Consider the following 26,026-nt stretch of genomic DNA (forward strand, 5'->3'; position numbering starts at 1 on the left):
AATCGTTATTACGGTGAATATTAAAAACACATTTTGGCGTTTGATATATCTACGCGTTTCGACAATCTGGCTATAATGCAATTATAAAAATTCAATGACATGGTTATAAATACACTTCGATAATTATCGAAGAGAATGTGATTAAGAAAACGGCAAATATTTCAAAACGATATTTTTTTTCCTTGCTCCGGAGACTTAAGCCGGAGTCATTGGTGCCGTATGTCGTATCGCTGTATCCGTATCCCTAACGTAATCAGCTGTTTATCGTTACGACGGTAAACCAAAACCCAATTGGTTGGCTACGATACGGTTACGACCTTAGCGGCACCAATAATCGATTGCATTGATTCTCTTAAGGTTGGTCGAATCAGCTGTTATAAGGTTACCGATACAGCACCAATGTCTCCAGCTTTACTAATATGAACGCACCCTAATGAAGATGAGTAAATATCATCCACTTACCTTCCACATTTTCTTTCTACACCATTATGCTTTTATTTCTTTCATATTTCGTTCTATCATGGTCTGGCGAAGTGCGGTTTTGTATTCGGCTATTTCGTGTTCAATAATTTAGTGTGAGTGTTTATAAAGCACGAATTAATATTGTGAAAACAATTATTTATGTATTAATAAGAACTGTACTAAGTTTGCTGTTCTGTTTTGATTGGGCAATATTAATAGTTTTGAAAAATATCATTGCCATTTCCTTTGGTGTAGATATATACATATGCATGGATGTGTATGTAGGAATGAGTGTGTAGGATTGCAATGTGATTTGTGTGAAAAAGTGTTGCCATTAAGCTTTCCGAACAATTCTTTAAGACCTTTTTATAGTTTTATTTTGATAAAGTGATCTTATGTTTTGTTCAAAATATGTACATAGTCATGGCGGAACAATAAAAAGTGGTAGCATGATGACATACCTACAAACATAAATACAAATTCCATGTACTTTGTTTTTGTAAAGTCGATGGACAAATGTCAAAATCGTACTGCGCCGGAAGTTGATGTATCATATCAAATAAAAAAAAGTTTACAATCAGCTGCCCATGCTGCCACCTTGTATCGTTCCACCATGTATATATTTAACCTGCTGGTGACTTCTCATTCTTAGTTCACTTTCATTCCTTATTCAGCATCGAACGAAGGCCGCATAGATTAGATTGATACGAATCTTTTGTTTACGCTCTCACGAGGGATTTATCTTCTAGTTGTTGCTGGCAACAATCACAGATAAATCCCTCGTACCAGCTGAAGCGGGTGCCAGAACAAAAAATGTGCCAGCCAAAACGAAAAGCGTGCCAAAAATTTTGGTAAACTTTAGTTTGACCTACAACTGTAGAATAGCGTTCAAAAATTATGAGAAAAAGGATAAAAATACTTGTTTTAGTGTAAGTATTATTAGTTCGAAGCCGGAGGGTAAATATTATATCCCATTCAAAAGTTATCATTAAAAACAGGTTTTGTAAATATGAACTCCCGATGCAACCAGTCCATTTTGATCACAGAACCTGGAACGCCAGACATGTAGGATAAGCCCTATCCATTAAATAATGTTAACTATTATATCATAGGTCCGATTTACTGAAATTTCAAAAGAATATGTGGTTTTCACTGCGAGTTAAATGCGTTACAATATTTGACTAATTAATTTAATCGAAATGTTAGTTTTACTTAGATTTGTTTATATTTAACTCTAACTAGTCGTATTATTGTAAAATAACTTTAAGGAAATAAATATTTTACGACTATCATTTTATTAAATGATTGAAACTATAATCACCGAAATGTATGTCAAAAATCCCCATTTTCAGATCTATTTATTTTTGTTTGGAGTGGCATCATTGATAAATGTTATAAATAATGTGCATTTTGACAGCGCTCTCTCGAAACAAAGAGTTGCAAATCCATTCATCTATGTAAGGCCGGCTATACTTACATCAAAAGCTAATTGTGTGCAAAGCAAAAAAAATAGCTGTAAGGCCGGGGTTACATAGAACTGTTCCTGTTGTTGTGTTGTTGTTGTTGTTGTAGCGATAAGGTTGCTCCCCGAAGGTTTGGGGAGTGTTATCGATGTGATGTTCCTTTGCCGGATACAAATCCGATACGCTCCGGAACCATAGCACCATTAAGGTGCTAGCCCGACCATCTCGGGAACGATTTATGTGGCCACATTAAACCTTCAGGCCATTCCCTCCCTCCCTACCCCCAAGTTCCATGAGGAGCTTGGGGTCGCCAGAGCCTCGTCTGTTAGTGAAACAGGATTCGCCGCGGATAGGTGAGGTTGACAATTAGGTTTGGAGAAGCTATATATTGCGCTGGCAACCTGAAAGGTTGCGCTACACAGCCCCTGGTATTTTAGTCGCCTCTTACGACAGGCATACCTACCGCGGGTATATTCTGATCCCCTAACCCGCTGGGGCGTTGCTTCGCTTTGATATCGCTAAGCTCAATATGTCAACTTTTTGTCTAATTTTACATTCAACAAACTTTGTATAGCAAGATATAGAACCGATCATTAAATTTTTGGATTTTTTATGTTTTCTCTAAGAGTCGTTTTCTCGACTGCCCGATAAAATTCACCTCTCCTTTAAACACGATTTCATTTTCTGCAATGCCCGTTATATTTATCCTGTAGACAAATTTAACAAGCCGTCAATCCACCCGTTGAAACTTGTCGATTGGGTGGCGCTACCTGACTAGAATTACGTATTCCGTTATCTAACGGCAATCGTATAAAAAAATTACGTGACTAATCGTACGCATGTCAATGTGTAGGTTTTATTTTGAGTTTGCCGCCTCCTTTTGGCAATCCCTACTCCAATGAAATGAAAAAATTAAGTCAGCTTATAAGATGATCAAACCATATAGTTGAGACATGCTTAAAATTATTTATAAAACCACGTTTGATTCAAAAAGGAGCAAATTTCAAGAGCATTCGAACGTCTTTGCGATCGAATAGAAATTCGTCACGTTTACGATTTGTTGGCTACGTTCACTGAACTCATAATACCAAATTACGATAGCAGCTATGCGTTCACGTATCACGCAATACCTAAAGGGCACTTTTAACACATGAGTGTTCACTTCACGGAATACGTAATCCCGGCCCTGTTTTGATTATACACAAGAAACAGCTGATTGCCATGTGCAGTTTTTTATTTCCAGTTTGCGACGCTTCTCTGTAAATTACAACTCGTTGTACTCTATAAATAAATCTAGACATATACAATGAATTCCATATGGTATGCATCCTTTCTAGCCCCACGAAGGAAACCATTTCTTTTTCGTTTAGGCAATTCGTAATGCCTGGTTTCTCAGTGCTTGTTTAAACTACAATTATAGTTGACTAGAGTTTAACTCTGCCACCATTGTAAATTTTACCAAGTAGCGCAACTAACAGCTGATCGGCGAAAATTGGCACATTCACACGCACAGTTCTCGACTCAATTTCAAACAAAAACTTTGGATTATTTAACTCAAATTTTAAAGTGAGATAATCCTTACGAATTTATGTATATACAATATATAAGCCGTTTTTGTTGTTATTAAAACAATAGTTTTATTTTTAGTAAAGCTCTTATCTTTTTTTTTTTAACCTTGAAAAATCTCCGAACACCATTCCTTCATTATATGACATTCGACTGCCTAGTCCACTGCCTTCCACTCTATTCGCAACATAACCTCTACTAAAGCTGCCAAACTATATAGTAAACAATGTCTGCCACTTTGGCCGCTTAAGCTTTTGAGATGAGCAGCAAAATTTTATGTTATCGAACAAAGAGTTTAAACTTGCACTGAAAAATCGGACATAAAACAAACTATTCTTACGGCTGAATTCTGTAATTCAGTCTCATTTCAAGTCTCTGAATTTGAGATTTTCCCTTAGAGACAATTTTTGTGACTTGAGATGATTTCGGTATTCAGTAAACGAAAGTCACAAAAATAATTCACCATATCAACGAAATTCACCAAAATGACAATTTACTCATACATTGAACAAATAATATAGCATTGCATTTTGTCAACACAACTTCAGGTGGTATTGTGGGCTGAGCTTGCTAAAATGCAGTTAAAAATTTTTATAGAAAATCCCAAAGTGTGTAGGTTCGAATCTCAGTGGCACCACATAGTTCGATGTTTCTTTTTTAAGTATTTTCTGTTTTTTAATTTTTTCTATGCTTATTTTAATTTGAGGAATAAAAAGAATATATTTTAAGCGTTTTTCGCAAATAATTTTCATACTTTTTATGAAATTTTCACGTTTGTGATCTGCCCCGGCCCAGCTCACAAATTACTGATTGCTTTTGTGAGGCTGGAGACGCGAGACAGCTTACAGAATGGCAAATTGTCTCAAAAGTGATTTTCACCCCAGATAGTCTCTAATAGTGACTAGAGACGGCTTACTGAATTCAGCTGTTAGGTCTACTTGCAGAACGGAGGTAATTTTTTAAGCTCAGAGCTAAAAAAAAAAATGTATGTCTTTAACCCGTCATGTCAGGTTAACGCTCAGTTAAAAGTTTAACTTGCCTTTCTGCAAGTTGTTAGTAATCTTTGTCCTGGTCCGAAGTAAATTTCGAAATGTGCCTTGTGAATGAAAACTAGTGGGTAACAAACGTGGCGTTTTCTTTATATTTTGATTCTCTATGTAATATGGGGCACCAATTCATAAAAAGAACAAGTAAAGGAGGCTAAGTTCGGGTGTAACCGAACATTACATAGTCAGCTGAGAGCTTTGGACACAAAATTGTCTTTTTCATGGATACATGCAAATGGTAATACTAAAAACCACCATTGAGGAAAATGAACCTAGGGTAACCCTGGAATATGTTTGTATTACATGGGTATCAAATGAAAGGTACTAAAGAGTATTTTAAAATGGAGTGGGCTTTAGTTCTATAGGTGGACGCCTTTTCGAGATATCGCCATAAAGGTGGACCAGGGGTGACTCTAGAATGTGTTTGTACGATATGGGTATCAAATTGAAAGTATTAATGAGGGTTTTAAAAGGGAGCGACCATTAGTTGTATCTGTGAAGGCGTTTTCGAGATATCGACCACAATGTGGACCAGGGTAACCCAGAATATCATCTGTCGGGTACCGCTAATTTATTTATATATGTAATACCACGAACAGTATTCCTGCCATGATTCCAAGAGCTTTTGATTTCGCCCTGCAGAACTTTCTCATTTCTACTTAATATGGTAGGTGTCACACTCATTTTACAGAGTTATATTTTGCGTCAAAAAACCAATCCAATCACCATGTTTCATCCCTTTTTTCGTATTTGGTATGGAATTATGGAATTTTTATTTTTTTGATATCGAAAAAGTGGGCGTGATCATAGTCGGATGTCGCCCATTTTTAATACCAAGATAAAGGGAGTTGAGGTAAGTACGTGAACTAAGTTTAGTAAAGATATACCGATTTTTGTTCAAGTTTTCGTGTTAACGGGCAAACGGAAGGACAGACGGACTGGGTATAAAAACAGGGCGTGGCTTCAACCGATTTCGCCAATTTTCACAGAAAACAGTTATCGTCATAAAAGCTATGTCCTTACCAAATTTCACAAGGATTGATAAATTTTTGTTCGACTTATGGCATTAAAAGTGTTCTAGACAAATTAAACAAAAAAAGGGCGGAGCCACTCCCATTTTGAAATTTTCTTTTATTTTTGCATTTTGTTGCACCATATCATTACTGGAGTTGAATTTTGACATAATTTACTTATATACTGTAAAGATATTAAATTTTTTGTTAAAATTTGACTTAATTTTTTTTTTAAGTGGGCGTGTTCGCCATCCGATTTTGCTGATTTTTATTCAGAAAAAATATAGTAATAGGCGTTCCTGCCAAATTTCATCATGACATCTTCAACGACTGCCAAATTACAGCTTGCAAAACTTTTAAATTACCGTCTTAAAAGTGGGCGGTGCCACGCCCATTGTCTAAGATTTTCTAATTTTCTATTCTGCGTCATAAGGCCAACCCACATACCAAGTTTCATCGCTTTATCCATCTTTGGTAATGAATTACCGCACTTTTTCGGTTGGTTTTTCGAAATTTTCGATATCGATTTCGTTCGAATAGTCCGATTTCGTTCATTTGAAATAGCCATCTGGGATGAGTGCTCAGGAACTTAATACCAAATTTCATTAAGATACCTCAAAATCTACTCAAGTCCCTTTCATGGGGTTTCCGGCGCAATTTATAGATTCCTCAACCCCATTGTCAACCTCACGCATCCGTAGCGAATCCAGTTTCTTTAGCAGCCAATTCTCGGGCGACCCGAAGTTCGTCATGGAACTAAGGGGTGGAGGTGGGATGGCCTAAAAGGTTCAATGTGATCATAAAAAATCGTTCCCGACATGGTCGGTCTTGTCCCTTAACCCTCTGTAACATACTGTAGACCACAGGCAACATACCATTTAACCTTCGTAAATTCACGCAGCAATTATTTATTCGTTTTTTCAAGCATTGTAGACTGTAGTCTACGTTTCATTTTTTCTACGAAGCATGTGTTTGCTCATAAAGTACCGTTAGCCTTTTCAAAGTAAGTGATATTGTCAGTGAAGTGGAAAATTTAGTACACTGTGGAAGTGCTAAATATAAATAATATAAAAAAAAAATAGTTTTTGCGGATATTGTGGATATTTTTTGTAAAAATATATAAGGTAAGAGTTCAGAGTTTATTGTGACACTATTTGTTTTAAATATATCCTCAGTATTTTGTCAGTGGGTGGTGTTTAGTGTTTGTTGCTTGTAGGCTACATTATGTGAAAAGAGGAAATATCTTGCATGAAAACCGTGACTGCGTTACTTATTATTTTTTTTAGGATGTCTCGTCGACTACGATCTCTCACTGACAGCGAGATCACCTGCGCCCTCCATAATGATTACGCAAGTCAAGATGGCCTCGACTTTCATGATGATAGTTTGGCTGACCCTGATTTGATCTCGGATTTCGGAGAGCTGAATGAAGACTGTTGAAGGCGAATTTAATGTGGATGAATTAGTAGAGTACGTGAACGATGACGACCGTAACTTAATTCGTGAAGAAGCGGTAGAGGTCGCCCCATATCGGTCAGAGATCACAAGTTCTTCAGCTCCTCCATCAAAGCGACAAAAAACTGAAAGCTGCCGTTACTTTGGAAGAAAATGAGTTTAGAGCTGAGCTTAAAGCAGCTGTCGTTTGCTGGAAACGATTCATTGACATCTGATATCTTGGAGCTTGAGACTCCCATTCAGTTCTTTCTATTCTTATTTGGACCAGAACTTATAAAAAAAAATTTTGGATGAGAAAACCCTCTATTTGGCACAGAAAGATCTAAACAATAATTTAAGAGTATCTGGGATAGAAATCCGACAGTTTATTGGTGTCGTATATCGTATGTCACTTGCCCAGCTACCCAGGGTAACCAACCATTGCAGTTCCATCCTCGGCACAACTCTAATTTCACAGGTTATGTCTTGTAACAAATTTGAAAAGATACGGCAAAATCTTCATTTCAATGACAATAGCAAATGTTTTCCAAGGAGCCACCCTGACTTTAACAGAATCTTTAAAATACGTCAGGAATTCAGCTTATTTATGAAATACCGAATTATCGTTCCAGTTTTAAGTTTCCAAGCCAGCCACCCGAACAATTTTTTATGTTGTAGGTACATATGCGTGTTTTTATGTCCATTCATATATATGTACGAGTATGTAAATACGTGAATACTGCATATCTGTAGATTACACATTCAAGTATATAGTATATGCAGGTAGGCGGATATGTTAGTACATATATCCACATATTTAATTTATATATGTATGTATATATTTGTTCTTAAATGTTGGCATCGCTTCATCCGCAAGCCAACTTTATCCCACAGCCGCTAACGAACAACTAACTGACTGGTATTCTGAAATAAAATTTCCTAGTACGTGGTGTACAGTAGTCTATCCACATCGTATGTACTTTATCAAAGCACACCTATTTATGTACATACAATAACACTTCGATCCACAAAATACATTTTTGTTTTTTTCCGTGTTTGTTTTAAAATTTTCTTCATTCTGGTATACTGTTCGGTTTTGCGACGTTCGGATGTCAGGAAGGTAGCCGCTGAAGCGAACAGTTTCTTATTACGTTATTAGATTTCCAGTTGAGTTTTAGCAAGCAGATAATTTAGACACATAACAAATTAATTATTTGGCAACAGAAATTTTATTCATCTAGTAATTAAGTAATAAATCAAATAATTTTAGAAATTAGATTGTGGAAGTGTCTTTAAAAACTGTATACACACAAACGTTTTTAGTCTTTTGTGGAACATAAAATAATTGGCACAGAAAATGTGAATATTATTGTAGATAGTAAATGGAATTTTAATTGTGGAGAGGAGAGCGCATTAAAAGAAATTTATGCTTAAAACTTAAGAAAATATGTTATTTTTCGTGGTTTGCCCACAAAAGTAATAGATTTTGTGAATCAATTTTATTTGTTACGTAACAGACGTACATCATCCCACGCCATTTTTTTTTTTATAAGTACATACATATATGTATACTAAGTACATAAAACGCATACACACATAAAACGGCGAATACATATACAGCGCTCGTCCACTCTTCGGGTTCATTCGTAATTTCACGATATGTTTTACGGAGCACACGAATAACAGCACTTCTACACTTTTGCTGTTTTAGTAGTACGACTCCAAACCGGCAACCAGAATGTTGAAGAAATGTCGCTTTACGTATGCGAACATTTTTCTTTGGGTATTTTTAAATATGTATGTAATTCCTAAAGGGATGAAAAGCAAGCTTTTCAAAGTTTTTTTTTTCGTGTATTAACAAATAATATTGTTGAACGTGGGAATATGATCATAAATTGGTGCAGCTTTTGTGATTTGTAATTAAATTAAGTGAATAAATCTGTGCATTGACCAAGAAATATCATCGGGAATCATAAAAAACTCTTAATACTTGCTTACTTGCACGACAGCAGTGGCGAATACATACATACAACATTCGTGTACCATCGGATATGAATAGCAGTCTCATTAAATTCGATTGCAACTTTAGGAAAGAAGTATTTGGAGAGAAATAAAATGCCATTAGTTACATAAAGTATCGGAAAACAACTGCATTTATAAAACGCAACAAGAGGGATACTTTTCATGCAAAAACTATTTGCAAAATTTTATGTTAACTAACTTAATTTACCGGTGTCTTGCAAATAAAAGCAAATACATACAATTCGTTGTCGTTTGGGATGACAAAGAAAGAAACAATGCGCAGCAACATTTCCATTTCGCCATTTTTATTAAAACTGCACTTTATATAGGAATGCTAGCCGGAAAAACATTATTAATGCCTGCAAGTAAATTAACATAAGCGTTAGTGGCATATTGAACATATATAAACAAATGGAGTGCTAATGCCCCTTTTACTGGAATCGTACAAATTAATAAATTGAGGCTCAACAAAATACAGTTGCGATCAAAATAAAAGCAGCGGGCCTATGGAAAACGTGCAAAATAACATAGAGGCTGATATCAAACTAAACATGTTTTAATTAATGGATAAACAGAGTTGCATAACAAAATGGTATTTTTTGTGTTTTTTGATTGAGTGAAGAAGTTACAGGATTGTGAAAGCAACTGATTTGCTAGTACAAGTATTTGATTTGTAAGACTTGCGTTGAATTTGGGGATATCAGAAAATAATTAAGAAAGCACTGAAAAAGAAGATGCTAGTTCAATATTCAGAGTTACATGGAGACACAAGAATGTGAGTGGGGAAAGCTTTGTCGTAAAAAGTAATGACCACGTTTTTTGGAAAAGAAAGTGTATAAAGCCCTTGCAAAAACGAACATTAGACGAGACAGACTGTATATAAAATACATTCAAGTGGAATAAGCTTTAAACTTTTTGGAAAAACTGGCAGTTAATATACAACGAAGTAAGGGATATGAACTTATTATATCGTAAGCAATGTTTAAATAATTGTCCATTGTTAAGCTAGTTTAGATGTAATGCAACATTCAAGTGGAATAAGTTTAAAACTTGTTGGAAAAACTAATAATTAGTATCAAATCAAATAAGGGATGTGACCTTATTATATCGTAAACAATGTTCAAATGATAGTCGATTGTTAAGCTAGCTTAGATGGAATACATGCCAATAAGCTTAAATTTTTTGTTAAAAATCGACATCATTTCAACTATTTTTTGGGCGACATAATTTTTTATTCTTTTCAAACCAGTCACACTTAAGCGCATTTATTAGTTACACAGGTTCAATAAGCTATGATACAATGTACAAGCGTAAATAATGATGAAGTTGTTAAGCATTTCCATAATATGACCCTAAAACCCATGAAAAATGCTCCTCCCGAAACACCAATATCGCTCCCATCTCAAATATGTTTTTAAAATATTCAGCCCAATTCTAAATATTCCCTCTCGCGGAAAAATTCCTCCAATTCTTTTTTCCTAGGGGAATAATAATTGAAGAATCCGAATTTCGAAGCCAGCTGTTTTGCTAATTGAAGTTTTGTTGCGCATTTCTATTTTTGTTTAAGAATTTGAAAAGTCTAAGTGTTGTTGAGAATTTGTTTAAAATTGAGAAATAAAATACAAACAAAGCACAGTATTGCATTTCATATTGTATTGACTAAAATGAGTAACTAAAGGCTTGGATTCATCGAAAGCGGCGCCGCTATATATCGGCCGTTACATAGCGGTAGAGTACGTTGTCAAAAATATTGCAATATAAAAGTAATTATGTGGAAACTAAGAAGACGGTGAAGATCGCTGTAACGTAATATAGCGGCCGGGCATAAAACAACCCTGCCGTCATGACGGTAGAAACTATTTCATCACCGTTTTTCCCACCGCTATTGTCAAAGCGATGAACATTTTGTCAAATATTTCAAGTTATTTATAAAATAAACAACATTTTTGAATTGAAATGTTTTTCTTGTGAGTTTATTAAAAGAAAAATTATAAAAAAAAAACTAAAAAAAAACAGCAAAAATGTAAAAATAACTTTTGCAACTCGTCTGCCGTAACAGTTCGTAGTTTCCAACAAAGCGTTGCCGCTAGAAACGATGAGTATACCGGCCGCTCTTTAGCGGTCGTAACATAGCGGTACGGCTTTTGGAGGGAGCCAAGCCTTATATGGTGCAACAGCAACATCAAGAGACGAGCATAAAAAGACTACGCAATGAAATAATCCGCTGGAGTTGCCTACTTCCATTCAGCAATTTTATGGCAGCCAAACCGAGTTGAATTCCTCTTTCGTCATATGCCGAATTCTATTTAAGCCTTAAAAATCCTTGCGCAATTTCTGGATGGCTGCATCAAATTTACTAACAACCGTTCCTTATTTTTAAACTTATATGAACCTTTCGCTAAGAAACAGTTTACTAAAACTATTTTGATGCATTCCCTTTAATTTAAAAAATGAAAAACTCCTAAAAATTGAAGAGAAATCTCCCTTTCAATCACATTCGTAACACCTACTTCTCTCCATTAACCCGTTTTCCCTTTTTCGAACATTGTTCAGAATAAGAGGAAAAGAAGTGAAAAAGCTCACGAGGAATGGGAAAAGGGGGAAAAACTCGCAAAGAATTTTTGTTTGGAATTGGGCTGATTAAATTTGGTAACTTCTGGAAAATTTTTGGAGGTTGTGGTCATTGTAAAAGGGTTTCCATTACTACATAAATTGTGTAATTTATTATTAGGGGACTCATGTAACCGTATAAATGCCTTATAAAGTGTGTAAACGTATAAATTTATCTAGTTTACGCAGGAGCTGTCAAATTTTGTATGAAAAATCATTTACACAATTTGTATAAATTTACGCGCACATTTCATTGTGTAAACGCGGTAAACTCAAAGGAATGCAACCTTGCAGACATTACAGACGGCATTTTCAGCAAAAATCTCCAACATCAGCAAGTAAAGGCGTTTTAGTTTTCATTTTTCACTTAATCTTGGTATTTTTTAATTTGTATAACAATCAAAAAAATTTTTTTGGAAATAATACAGCTGAAAAACAATCAAGTTTATCAAGAGTATTACTAGGTGCGTTCATATAACCGCGTGTGTAAATGGATATGATTTTACACCTTATAAGTTTATATGCTATCATGAGTCCCCCTATTATTTTGGATCGTATAAAGATAATTTCTGTGTAATTTTTTTCCGAATAATACATTCGGATAGATATTTTTAGTAGGACCAAGGCTGTATCCACAGCGCGAGAAATGAAAAAATCAATTCAAATAATCGCTCAAGAAATGTACAAGAAAAACTTCTTCTGTCAAGTAAGTACTACCCACATCTCAAGAAAACTCATACGCTTTCTGCTACCTTTTTGCAAAGAGGTTTCTCAAGAAATTATTTCTTGAGCAACGACCCTGTAAGAACACAGTAGGTTAGATACCAGGGATAATAGTGACTGTTTTTTTTTTGAACGGAATTCGCAATTCTATCTGAGCATAATTGTCCTTTTTCTCTTGTTTAGTGTATTCTCATTAACTTAAGTGCTGTTACAATTCGAATATTATAATTTTAACAAATTTTCTTCCAATGCATAGCTGAATCTGACTTTCGCGTCTTGCGTCGCCGCTTCATAGAGAACAGAGAGATAAAGGAAATGTCAAAATTACTTGGCTGCTACTATTTTTCACACATGAAATCAATGCAAAATTTTTTCTTGAGCGTTTTCTTATAATGTCGCGCTTTACCAACTCCATATTAAAAAAAAATCTTGAAGTTAATTCAAGCTAAATATAAATGGCCCTAGGCAGCTCTAAAGCAAACTCTGAAGAAATACTTGAAATTATTTAATTTGCATAGAAATAGAAACAGCGAAGAATTGGTGGCGGCTGATCACATGGTGATGCTCTATATACATAAAATAATGAAGGTTAACTTTGTTTGTTGTCCAAAATTTCAATTTTTATTTAACAGACAATTCGCAATCAATTACTGCTTGGCAAAACGAAAGTTGCTGTAGCAGGTTCAGATATCTTTAGAATTTAGTAGTAGAAATTTCTTGAGAACTACGTGTTGCAAGAGAAAATTTGACAGACGAAATTTTTCTTAAGTATTTCTTGAGTGTCATTTAATATAGATTTTTTTATTTTCAGATTATATTCAAGTTTTTCGTTTATCTAAATCTTCATTAAAATAATCGTATTTTGATGCAATGCATCTCTGATCTTTTGGTTTTGCTTATTCCACCTCATTTGACTATCCACTACCTTCCATTCAAACTCGCTAAATAACCTCAATTTAAGCTGCCAAACTTTATATTAAACTATGCTATAAATCTTATGCCGACCCCGGACTAATGAATAAACCTTATAGTTAATCCTTTTACTTCATTTTTATAATTTTGTCTGTCACCAATTTCAATTTACTAGATATATATGTACATACTATTTCGGTTCTGATTCCGATTCCGAAAATTTGTTTGTTCCGATTGCGGTTCCGGTAAACTGACTTCCGTTACATCCCTACTACAGTTCATTTACTGCTAGGGTTCCCAGATTTTTATTTCGGGTTGCCGGGACAAACCTCAAATTTGAGCCAAATTGCCGGAATTTTTAAAAATTTCCGGGGAAATTTGAAAAATGAGAAACACCTATATATTTGTATGGGTTGCTCATTCGGCGAAATAATTTTTAGATAGAATTAAACTTTTTAAAATCTTTTATTTATAACAAATATTTTTATGAAACAGGCTAACATTAATACATTTACTGTGTTTAATGCGAATTCAATATTCTATGGATGCATTTTCCAAACGTTATTTTAAGGCACAACACTTGCCTTGCAAAATGAATATTTAGGTGTGCGAAATGTCAAACATTGACAATATTCAGAACCACACTAGGGATGAATTTTTCTTCTTTACAGAGTTGCATGCAATATGGTAATGAGCTGAATACAACCGAAGCCGCAAATATGGGCATGTTTCGTAGCATATTTTGATATAGTGAAAATGCCGGGACATAGCATTTCCCGGCGGGACACTTTAAAATTTGTGAAAAATACGTGCTGTCCCGGCCAATACGGGACCTTTGGCAACGCTATTTACTGTCCTATTCTTGTGAGCTGGCAACGCTTGTCGAACCTTTTCATTGCATTTCAAGTGACTACTCATAGAACTTTACAATGCTTGCCGAATGACTATTGCTGGCAATAAAAAAAATTGATTTCAATAATTATCTTAGTGGGTTTCGAACTCCAAGCTTCTGGCATAAAATGCAACAACCTCCAAAAATTATGTGCTCCAAAAATCTCTAATTTGAAGAGACAATATAGGCCCAATTTCAGTGGAATTGAAAAAAGGCACCCTAAGCTTTTTTTGCTATTGTTTCAATCGGCGCTGTATATTTTTACATACATATGTAGATACACACATAGGTATACATATGTATGACAAACACAAACCTCATGGCAATATGGCAATGGAGGAAGCTTGGTAAAATGTGTGTGGTTCGGTATTAAAAAATCCGTACATATGTACATATCTATGCTCATAAATACTATGCAGTCGAACCAACTGTAGGTTATCCGCGCCAAGTCACTTGTCAGATTTCCACCACCAATATACCAAAAGATTAGTCGGGCTCTAGCTAGAGCCGGGCATTTACACATAAAGTATTCTACTGTCTCCCTGGCATTTGGATCTTTGCAGCTTCTGCAGTAGTCGTTATACGGAATGCCAATCCTTTCCGCATGCGTACCTACTGCCCAATGACCGGTGCAGACCGCTATCAGTTTGCGTGTGTTGGCCCTAGATTTGTTCAGAAGACCTCGTCCTCATTCCATCATAGTTTGGCCAAATGGATTTTGATATTGCACAGGTGGTGATGTTATTCCACTTTTTTTGTGCTTTCTTCAAGTAGAAGCTTTGGATATTCCCCTTGGCTACTGCTAAGGGTATGCCTACTTCGACACTGGTTATTTCCTCGTTCATCTCAGATGAGCCCCTGCATGCCAGCTCGTCGGCCTTTTCGTTACCCTCTATCCCCCTATGACCCGGTACCCAGATAACGCATAGTTCTAGATTGGTGGATAACTGGGATATGAGTCGCTTACAAGCCCACACTAAATTTGAGTTAATGTGTGCCAAGGAAAGCGATTTTATCGCTGCTTGGCTATCCGACAGGATGCAAACATTACCAGCAACATTCTAACCCTCCAGTGCTTTGTAGGCTTGCCAAATCGCGAGGATTTCTGCTTGAAACACGCTGCAGTGCGATGGGAGTCTGAATGATGCAGACAAATCTAGGGACTCAAAGTAGACTCCGGCCCCACTCCCGATTCCATCTTGGAGCCGTCAGTGTAGATTTGGATCTCGTCGACCCTTATTCCCGGGTTTCTCTTCCAATCGTTCCTGCTTGGAATGGCGGTATTACAAACGTACTCAAACTTCAGTTTGCTATGGTAGTAATCTGTCTCGGTACTACATGTACCATCCGGAAGTTTCTTTAGGACACTACTATACCCTTGCTGAGTATCCTTCCAACACCCAGACTCCCTGAGTCTCACCGCGGTTTGTGACGATGTACAAAGTATATGCAAGTCGATCGGAAGCAGGTGCAAAATGGGGTCTAAAGCAGCTGTGGGGCAAGTGCGTCCGGCCCCTTTGTCATCAACACACGCACAGCGCTGGACTTTTTGCAGGCTGGTGAGATTGTGGCTCTTACTTAGAGCTTCCCACCAGACTATGGAACCATAGGTAAGCACCGGGCACCGCCTCGTACATCCAAAGTACCATGATTGGCTTGAGTCCCCATTTCTTACCAAACATTGATTTGCAGGCATAGCAGGCGATGCAGGCCTTCCGTACCCGCTCTTCAATGCATATTTTCCAATTCAACTTGCAGTCAATTGTTAGTCCCAGATACTTGGTACTCGATGACAGGGTTAGTTGCTGGCCGTTTAAGAATTGTAGTCTGAAGGCAGGTGGCTTGTACTTCCTCGTGAAGAGAAGCACGTCCGTCTTGTCGGGATTTAACCTAAGGCCACATCCCTGTGCCCACCTGCTAAGTTTAGCCAAGGCCCTTTCCATGATTTCGCTCATTGCGGAGGGGAAAGGACCAGAGACCAAGATCGCCACGTCGTCGGCGTTAAGTTTTCTCAGGATTTCATTTATGGTGATCAAGCAAAGCAGAGGTGAAAGCACACCCGCCCCCCTGGGGCGTGCCTCTGCATACCTGCCTGCCAACACTAGCTCCGTCTAGCTCTGCTGTTATTTCGCGGTTGCGAAGCAGGGTTGAAATCCAAAGCCGTAGTGGCTCTTCAACCCCTGCCCTACCGAGGGCAGCCTCAATCGCTTCGGCTCTTACATTGTTAAACGCGCCTTCCAACAAACGCAGCCAGAGTGAACTGCTTGTGATAAAGGGACTTTTCCACCGTTCGAACTACCTCATGCAGCGCGGTTTCTGTGGATTTCCCTCTCAGGTACGCGTGCTGTGCCGTGGAAAGTGGAGACTCGCCTAGAAGCTCCCGTATATCTGGTAGTCTTTCGAACGTTTTCAGAACAAAGGACGTGAGACTTATTGGCCGAAAGTCTTTGGCTACTACATGCCCCCTTCTGCCGGCCTTAGGGATGAAAACTACCCTTGTTTTCGTCCACGAGACCGAAATGTGGTTGAGACGAGGGCATGCCCCGAAGATCTCCTTTAGTTTCTTAATCAAAGATTTCTGAGTCTTCTGCAGCATAATAGGTAGAATACCATCCACGCCCGGTGATTTATATGGAGAGAAGCTATTACCCAGGAAATTTTCTTCTCCGCTAAAAGGTAGTCTATGAGGCCAACAGGTACTTCCTGATGTGCCGTCTCTGTATCGCGTACTCCCTCCCCCGATCCATCCGGGAAGTGAGCATCTACAAGGATGTTTAGAGTCTCAGCCGCCGATCCTGCCCATGTTACATCGGCGCGCTTGACAAACCTCTTGTTTTAATGAGTCTTGGCAAGAAACTTTCCCAGCCTGTCTGAGTCCTTCATCGACTCAATCGACTCGCAGTGTTCTCGCCAGGGACTTGATTTTGCAGTCCATATGGCTTTCTTATACTCCCTCAGAGCCGTCCTGTACTCCTGGAAATCGTTCCTGAAGTGACAGTCGTTGAAGACCCTCCTCAGCTTTGACCTCAGGTTGCTGAGATTTTTGTCTCACCACGGTGGGACGGTCTTTTTGCTCCTCGAAATTGGACAGGCGACTATAAAGGCTACCTGAAAACTTGTCTCCAGAGACCGGTCTCGGTCGTCAAGACTGTCTGTAGATTGAATAGGCCTCCTACTTCTATGGATCATATCACTGACTATCTTGCCAAATAGGCTCCAGGACGTCCGTTTAGGGTTTCTGTCCGGCTGAATTATTTCTTTTTCCCAGTCTATGTTGAAAAGGATCAACCGGTGATCCGTCAGGGAAAGTTTTTTCGACACCTCCCAGTTTCTTACCGTAAGCTGCCGGGAGTCAGATGTTAGTGTTATATCAAGGACTTTCTCCCACCCCGGGTAGTTCGCCGTACTCGGAAAACTAAAGGTGGAAGAGCTGCCCTTTTTACATACGTAAAGGTTTTTAGCTAATATAAATTCAAACAGAGACTCACCCCGCTCCTTTATCTCCCTGCTCCCCCAAACCGCGTGCCTTGCGTTGGCGTCGCAAATCATCACGACCGTCTCCTTCTTGGCTGTTGTGCTATCATTTGCGCCACCTCCTCTGGAGGAGCGGGCCGGTCGTGGGCCATATAAGCCTAGGCGACCGTCATGCTTCGGCCGCTTCTTGACTCGACCTTGACCACAGCAACGTCGTAACTACTGAAATTAGGTAAAAAGAAAGCATTAATAGTATTCCTAACGAGGATACAAGCCCTCGGTTTACCTTCTCCATGTGTGTCAAAGAGGTTATAGTTTCGGGTGGTTAGGCCCATAACCTGTGACCGCCAGAGCTATGGTTCCTGCACTAGGCAGACATCAATGTCCTCCCTGAGGAGGACTAGCAGGTTATCAGAGGCGACTTTCGAGTGCTGCAGGTTAATTTGAGCCACCCTGATCATTGGGTTGAGACTCACCTGCTCGCCTTCCGAGGATCGACGACCCATCCTCACCCAGCTCAGCCAGGTTGAGCTCCCCCAGGAGTTTGTTGGCGTCGTCAATCTCCCCCTTATTGTCTGGTGCCACTGCCGCCGTGAAAACGTTCACTTTGGCCTCCCTCAGGCCAAACTTCAGGCGGTTTCCCCTTCGCTCGAATGCCCCTAGGGACTCGTTGCTGATCAGCAGCAGCACGGGCTGGCTATTTTTTTGTTGTTGCTCTACCTTGATCAGAGCCCAGTCGTCCATCGGGACGTCCGAGTTCTGGATTTTTAGGCACTGTATTTTCTTTTGTGCATCCATTTTGGGTAGCCAGATGCGCGCCCGGGGCCTCCTGGGAATATCCGAAGCTGGGATGACCTTTAACGTAAGACCATCAAACGCGTTGCTAATCTTAGCAACGCATCTCTCAAGAAACTCCCTTGAGAACCCATCCGCGCATTTGATTACCCTGCAGCCGCGGCATACCTCCTCGCAGTTAAAGGCGGAAACTGGGGTTTGGACCTCCATCAGGTGCTCCACGACCATCTCCGATAGCCGTTCCTCGGTGGAGCTCCAAGCCGCCAGAACTTCCCTCCCGCTTTTGCTCTCAGCATCGACCAGAGCCACTTGGAGGTGGTCCCTCACCACCTCTCTGTAAGTGGGTCTGTCCGATGCCGCAGCACTGGTAGAAGCATCGTCAGTCTACCTGGAGTACCTCCCCTTCTTGACGTCGCGCTCGTTCACCTCTTGTGACCGGTTGCGCTTCGCCGGCTGTTCTTGAGCTGGTTGTTGTTTGCTTGTTTGGGGCTTCACTGCGAGCTTGTGCGCGAGGGCGTTCTCGTCCTCCTTGACCACTGCCTCGCACCACACCTTATCTTCGGCGTCCCGCTCGTGAGCCTCACCTTTTTCCTCATTCCTGGCTATCTTCTTGAGGATGAAGAGAGCCTTTAGATATCTAGCTTTCAGCAGAGTGCCTGAGGACTTCTTCGACCTCGTGTGAGCCACTTTGGCTGGTGTGTTCCCCTTTCTATCTTGAGTTTGGATATTGATTTGGCTGGGTGCGACTAGGGTACTGTAGCTGGTCCCTGGCCGACCTTTTTGACGCTTTCCTGGCTGCTAGCCAGAAGATCGTCTTCAGAGAGCGTTCCCAGAACGCTCCCTTTCTCCCTCTCTGTTTTATAATTTTTAATTATTTTGGACATACAGTCCCCACGCGTTTGCATGGAATGGCAGAACCAGCATACCGGAGGTAAGGCACTTATACAACCTTTCCCGGGCATCGGAGGGGACCGCTCGCGATCAGCCTTTCAATATACACCCGCTGACCACACAGCCATCGGCACGGGTACCTCAACACCTTGGTTTAGGTGTTGTTGGTGCGACAATACTCACATCTCCTGCAGCGACAAGTGATGCGTTCTTCTGAACACGCCGTTGACGCTGTAGGACATATGGGGCTTTCCTCTTAGTTCGTCTCGTGTTGGGACCCCTCCGCAGAGGAGATTCCAACATGATACTTAAGCCCCTTCTCCACGACAAGGCGACCAATATCGAAGGGAAAAATTACGTCAGTGTATTTTCTTTTGGTAGATTGGTGTCCTTGTAATTAAGTTTTGCAGGGAAGGTTAAGCGTAAAGTAATTAGGAACGAGGCTGTAGTATCCCGAAATCCCGGGATCATATTTATTAAAATCACGCGGATCCGAGATTTTCTTGAGATCTCAAATTGTAAATTCAGAAAGCTTTTACTGTTATAGCCTTCTTTAAACTTTACGAAGCTATATGGTCTGATTTCAAGAAATTTTCCATCCGGCGAATCTCGTCGTGTACATTCGTATTTGATGTATAACATGCTATCAACAATTGCGGCCTAGAAGGACCCTATCTCAGAAAATGTTTCAATCACGCGGACTGGCCGGTCCAGGAAGACCTCACATAGACTGAACGAGTCCGTAGTGTTACCAGAAGTTTGTTTAAATGCCTATGTTATAAAATAACTCCGTCCTCTTGGCAAATACTAGATTATTATTGCCTTAAATGGTGCTTGGCTGTCAATATAAAAATTGAGGCGGCTGCAGTTTACGACATTTTCTTCCAGTGTGTGTACTGCTTTGGTTACGGCTACTACTTCCGGCTGAAAGACGCTACAGTGATCTGGCAGCTTGTAGGATGTGTCCATTTCCGTATCCGCACAGTATGACGCAGACCCTACTCCTGCTACTACTTTGGAATCAAGTCTACAGGTTGAATGTGCAAAATGGGATATAGTGCAGCCGTCGGGGTTGTTTTCAGGGCCCCCGTAATGTTAAGCATTGATAGCCTGCATACCCCCTCTAATCTTTTGAGGTAGGCTCTTTTTTGTGCGGATGTCCACCTCCATAGTAGAGCATAAGCTTTGTACTCGCTGTAAATACCCAATTAGGGAGGCGGGGCGATGAAACCACGTACACCCCAGCATTCTTTTACAAACATTTGGTGTCGTCGAGGCTTTCTTCACTTTCTCCGCCACGTTGACCTTCCACGACAACTTACTGTCTAGGGATGATTCCTAGATATTTTGTGCAAGGTTTCTCCTGCAGGGTCAATTCTCCTAGCTTAGACCTGGTGTAATTTGGGACCTTGTATCTCTTGGTAAACAAGCCCATATCCGGGTGCTTGTGCCTCTTGGCAAACAAGCCCATATCCGTTTTTCCAAAGGTTTAGAGCAGAAATGATTAGTTTAAAGTGTACAAGACAAATTATTTATTTTTTTAAAACGAAACAAATTTTTATATGTTTATAAAATGTGTTTTAAAGCATTGGACTGAATGATTGTTTATGCTCAACTGCTCGCATGCATTTAAAAATCTCGGGACACCGAAATCCCGCGACTGCAAAAGTTCTTCGGGATTCGATGCCTTAATGTAGACACATGCGTAGCTGCATATATTTATCTGGCAGCTCCATGCAGCGACTTAAGTCAAATTTTCAACAAAATTTTTCAAACTCATTAAATATCGATTTTTTTAATCAAAGAAAAAAATGTATCCAAAAACTTTATGTATACAATTTTTGATTTTAAATGAGAAAAACAAACGAAATGACGGACAATTTTTCCTTATTTGGCACTTTCTTTTGTACTTGGAATGCAGCGACACATGTGCTTTGGGTAGTGTAACCCATGACGTAATTACAAAGGTGATGTCAACAACATAACCTCACTTTTTCGGTAGCTCTATTATGATTGCTTCATTTTTCGTTCAAATTTACCCAACAAATTAGTTCTTTGAAATTTGTTTTCTATATTCTTTTGGGGAAACCAATGTTACGTTAATCTTTTTGGCTACACAATTCTAGTAGCGGCTTATATAGTTATTATATTTCTAAACGTATACAGCCCAATTCTAAACGAAAATTCCGTGCGAGTTTTCTCCCTTCTCCCATTCCTCGTATTCTAAATAAAAATTCCTTGTGAGTTTTTTCACTTCTCCCTTTCCTCCTATTCTGAACAATGTTCGAAAAAGCGGAAACCGGTTATGGGAGAAAAGTAGGTATTATGAATGTGAGGGAGAGGGAGATTTCTTTGCCATTTCATAGGAGTTTTTTCACTAGTTAATTTAAGGGAATGCATCAAAATAGTTAAAGGAAATTCGTTCTTTTAAGAAAGAACACTTATTTGTACAAATTTGTGCTAAAATATGTATGCACATTCTACCACAATATTCTCACTGTTAATACAACAACAACTACAACCACAATATTCTTTATTTTAAGTCGAAAAGTATATCATAAGCAACGGTAGAGCTCTTGGTATACAAATTTGATGCAGCCATCCAGAAATTGCGCAAGGATTTTTTAATAAGGCTTAAATAGATTTTGGCATATGATGAAGGACGAATTCAACTCAACTTGGCCGCCAGAAAATTGCTTTGCTGAATGAAAGCAGGCAACTCCGGCAAATTTGTGTTATGCGGCCGTCTTCTTATGTTCCGCAGTTGATGTTGCTGTGGCACCAATTCCATTGTAAACTTTACCAAGTAGCGCAACTAACAGCTGATCGCTCAAAATTTGCACACACACACAAACATCACTAATGGCCATATTACGGAAATCTTAGGGAAATTGAAGTTAAATTTTTAAACAGACATAAAATGTTATAATTTTGTAATATATAGCATCTAGGACACCTTAATTGCAGTAATTGAAAGAAAATGTTTGCTTATACTCAAGTATTTAATTATTTTTTCTAAATTTATCTTTAATATTGATGCAATGATTGATCCAATGCAACTCTGGTCTTCCTACTGTTCTTCATTCCACTCCATTCGAGTGCCTATTTTCACGGCCTGCGAGTGCCTTCCACTCTATTCGCAACATAACCTCGAATTAAGCTGCCAAACTATATAGTAAACAATGACCAATTCATTACTCATTTCAGTGAATACCACATGAAATGCAATAAATACTGTGCAATGTTTATATTTTATTTCTTAATTTCCAACAAATTTGCAACAATAATTAAACTTTTCAATTTTTTAAACAAAATAAGAAATGTGCAACGAAATTTCAATTGACAGAACAGCTGACTTCGAAAATTCGAAATTCCTATTCCCCAATTATTGTTCTCCCTAGGAGAACAGAATTGGAGGAATTTTTCCGCGGGAATAAAAAAATCCGCGAGAACAAAATTCCGCGAGAATATTTAGAATTGGTCTGATAGTAAAATCTACTTCGATCGTTTCAGTTTATGAAACCGCAATTCTGGCCTACAGGTTATGCGTCAAAAAACAAAGTTGCGTAATTTAAAATAAAATGAAAATGTGAACGAAATTGTGAGCCAAAATGGATTAATATTTCTTGGAGATTCTTGTACGCTAAGATGGATACACTTTCTTTTGTACAAAAAATATTTATCAAACACGTGCAATTTTGCGTAGTAAAAAGATTTCTATTAAGTAAGGTTTTTACTACACACTGTTTTGTCGATTTTCGGTCAGTTATGTGACTCAGGTTCAAGTCCCGGGCAAAGAAATATCGTAAATTTTGAAAAAAGTTGTTTTAAATTAGAAACTTTATTCTAATACCTGTATGACTTTATTTTCTTTGTATTTTTCCTGTATTTCAAGTTATATTTTTTGTCACCCTCCCTCCTAATACGGTTTCAGTACTGGTGTACGTGGGTAAGCTATATTTCAAAAAACTAACGAAATACAAGAATAAAATTAAAGAAAAAACAAACTTTTTTAAAAATAAGCTTTTATTATTGGTTAATAAAATTAATTAAAAAGTAAAAAATAAATTGAGTGTAAAGAAATATAACACTTTATAAGTTCATTGTTACCATTAACGATAATTAGGCTATTTCGTCTGCGACAAAAAAATTCCATATTGTACATAATTATATATTTTTAACATTAAAACTTTACACTTAAATTATTAAATCTTACAGTTTATATCACAGACCTAATTGTTCTAATAAAAAGCGTGTTAAATTTTGATGGTATAATTAAGAACATTTAGGACCTACTTTTCTTGATATCTCAATGTAACACCGGCAAAATAAATAATTGTTTAATTTAAATCTTTACTTAGTTATTTGCAACGTTTCTCATCCTATATATTTCTTTTAATGCATGAACATTACAAGGTTTCTTTGAAGTCAACTTTGAACAGTCAAGTTCTTCTATTCGAGTGTTAATTAACTTAAAATCATATTTTATTGTGACTTTGTCAATGTCGCGTTCAGTTTACAACTACTCATTGCAGATCTCTGCTCTTTTCTATCGCCAAATATCTGTAAAACAAAATCAAGTGCGCAGAAAAGTATGCAACATTTAGCGATAACAGCCTAACTTCTACGTTTATTGCATATACGAACAAAGCGAAGTTACCTGCGTTCTTGAGGACTTAGGCTTTTATTCCCTTGTGAATACAAATCTTTACCGATAACTCTGCTATCGATTAATTTATCGAATTCTCGCAAAGTAATATTGCAATGTCATCGGAGTTTTACATGTGTGCAAAATTTCAGCTCAATCGGATACCGGGAAGTGTATCTAATTTAACTTGCAAGGTTTGATTACAGACAACAGCCAAGTGAAAGTAAATAAAAGCTTATAATAAAAAAATACGACCTAGTTCAATAAAAACAAACGGGCCAGTTTGTATTTCGATAGGTTTTTTTGACATTCCGCCATTCTTTCATTACTTTTTCTGTCAAATGAAAATTTTATTTTTAGTTTGAAAATTTTGTGCATAAAAAATATAAAATCGACTTTCTTGTGATAAAAGTGGCACATCAGAGACCGATTAGATTTCTCGTGTTATTTGCATTGTTTTTATTGTTAAAAACCGTTAATGAAAAAATTTAATTTGAATAAAATAAAAAAATACAAAAAATTTAAGTTAAACGGTTTTAGAGAAAACAATACTTACATCAAGTAATAATAATACTAAAAACTAGAAAATAATTAGGTAGGTCCCAGGTACTAGTCATCACACACTCGCCATCAATATATGGCGTTGATCCGACAATTAAATAAAAGCGTTACGAGGTGTAGCATAACCTTATTAAGGTTCAGTTGGTCTTATATATGACTAGCAATAGAAATTTGACGCGTCCAACGCTTTTATTTAATTGTCTGTTCAACGCCCTAGATTGATGAGGAGTGTGATGACTAGTACCTAGGACCTACTTAGTTATTTTCTAGCTTTTAATATTATTATTACTTCATGTAAGTATTGTTTTCAATAAAACTGTTTAACTGAAAACATTTTTTTTATTATTTTATTTTCAAGTTTTTAGTCTTTATTTAATTGCTCATTCTATTTAGTTCATTTAGTGACTCATTATTACACGAACTCTTTCCTAACAATTTGTTACAATCTAAGTCCTCAATACATAATCCTTCCAACGACTTTACTCGCACCTGTGCCACGTATGCTTGTCCCTCTTCGAACTCCAAAATATTTTGATGTCACTTCTACCGGACTATATGCAATATTTGTTGCAAATATGAGCCAAATCGGACATCATGTCGCTTTCTATTCATGTATGTATTATGTGTTCCAAAAATAAGATTTTTTTGAATATCTCGATCCCTGCGCCACCTAGGGGGGATTTTATCACAGGCCGTTTTCTGTTCATGTATGTATTATGTGTTCCAAATATGAGCCAATTCGGACCACAAATACAATTTTTTTTAATATCTCGATCCTTGCGCCACCTAGCGGCAATTTTTTTCATAGGTCTCTTTATATTCTTGTATGTATTATGTGTTCCAAATATGAGCCAAATCGGACCACAAATGCGATTTTTTGAGTATCTCGATCCTTGCGCCACCTAGCGGAATTTTCATAGATCGCTTTCCGTTCAGGTATGTATTATAAGTTCCAAACATGAAAAAGAACGGACCACAAATACTTCGATCCATGCGCCAGCTATTGGAGTATTTCTTATTATTGCATTGTCGTAGGATTCTGAACTATATTTCAAGTTTCAAGCTTGTAGCTTATCGGGATGTCACTTAAATTTCAATTGCAAAATTCGTGCCAGCCAGCCAACCAACCAGCCTGTCAAATCATGCTAAATAAAACTGTTTAAAAATAAACAAAAACATGTCAAACTCACTAATTTTGGGAGAATAGTGGTCTCGCTTTCTCATGGTAGAAATTTATTTTGTATTTTGAAGTTCCGATAAAGTTTCGTAAATTTTTTTAGCTTGGAATCCAAAACAAAATAAACTAGTATAATATAGGTATAAGTCATGAAAAGCTTCTCAGTGAAAACGTATCTGTCTTGCAGCTGCCGTCCGGATTCGGCATGAGGCATGTAGGTCCGTCCCGCCGATTTGTAGTAAAAATTTAGAGGTTACGCTTACACAGCCACCGATAAACTGAAAAATTGCAATCAGCTGATGAAATCCGCCGGGCTGTGTTAAAATTGCAACCGATT

At 38.0% G+C, this 26,026-nt stretch overlaps 1 protein-coding gene across 3 annotated transcripts in view; it reads left to right on the plus strand.

Moving 5' to 3' along the window:
• Positions 1-519: 519 nt before the first annotated feature.
• sov (small ovary) overlaps positions 520-26,026 on the plus strand; it is a 79,461-nt gene continuing 53,954 nt past the window's right edge. The window contains exon 1 of one of the 3 annotated variants that reach the window (XM_067781033.1): positions 520-575. The gene's annotated coding sequence lies outside the window, so the exon portion shown is untranslated. Of the gene's footprint in view, positions 576-8,213; positions 8,233-8,704; positions 9,953-26,026 lie in introns of those variants that run through there. The other 2 variants (XM_067781035.1, XM_067781034.1) reach the window with 2 other exon arrangements.

This window comes from Eurosta solidaginis, chromosome 4, assembly GCF_040869045.1.
Source record: "Eurosta solidaginis isolate ZX-2024a chromosome 4, ASM4086904v1, whole genome shotgun sequence".
NCBI lineage: Eukaryota > Metazoa > Arthropoda > Insecta > Diptera > Tephritidae > Eurosta > Eurosta solidaginis.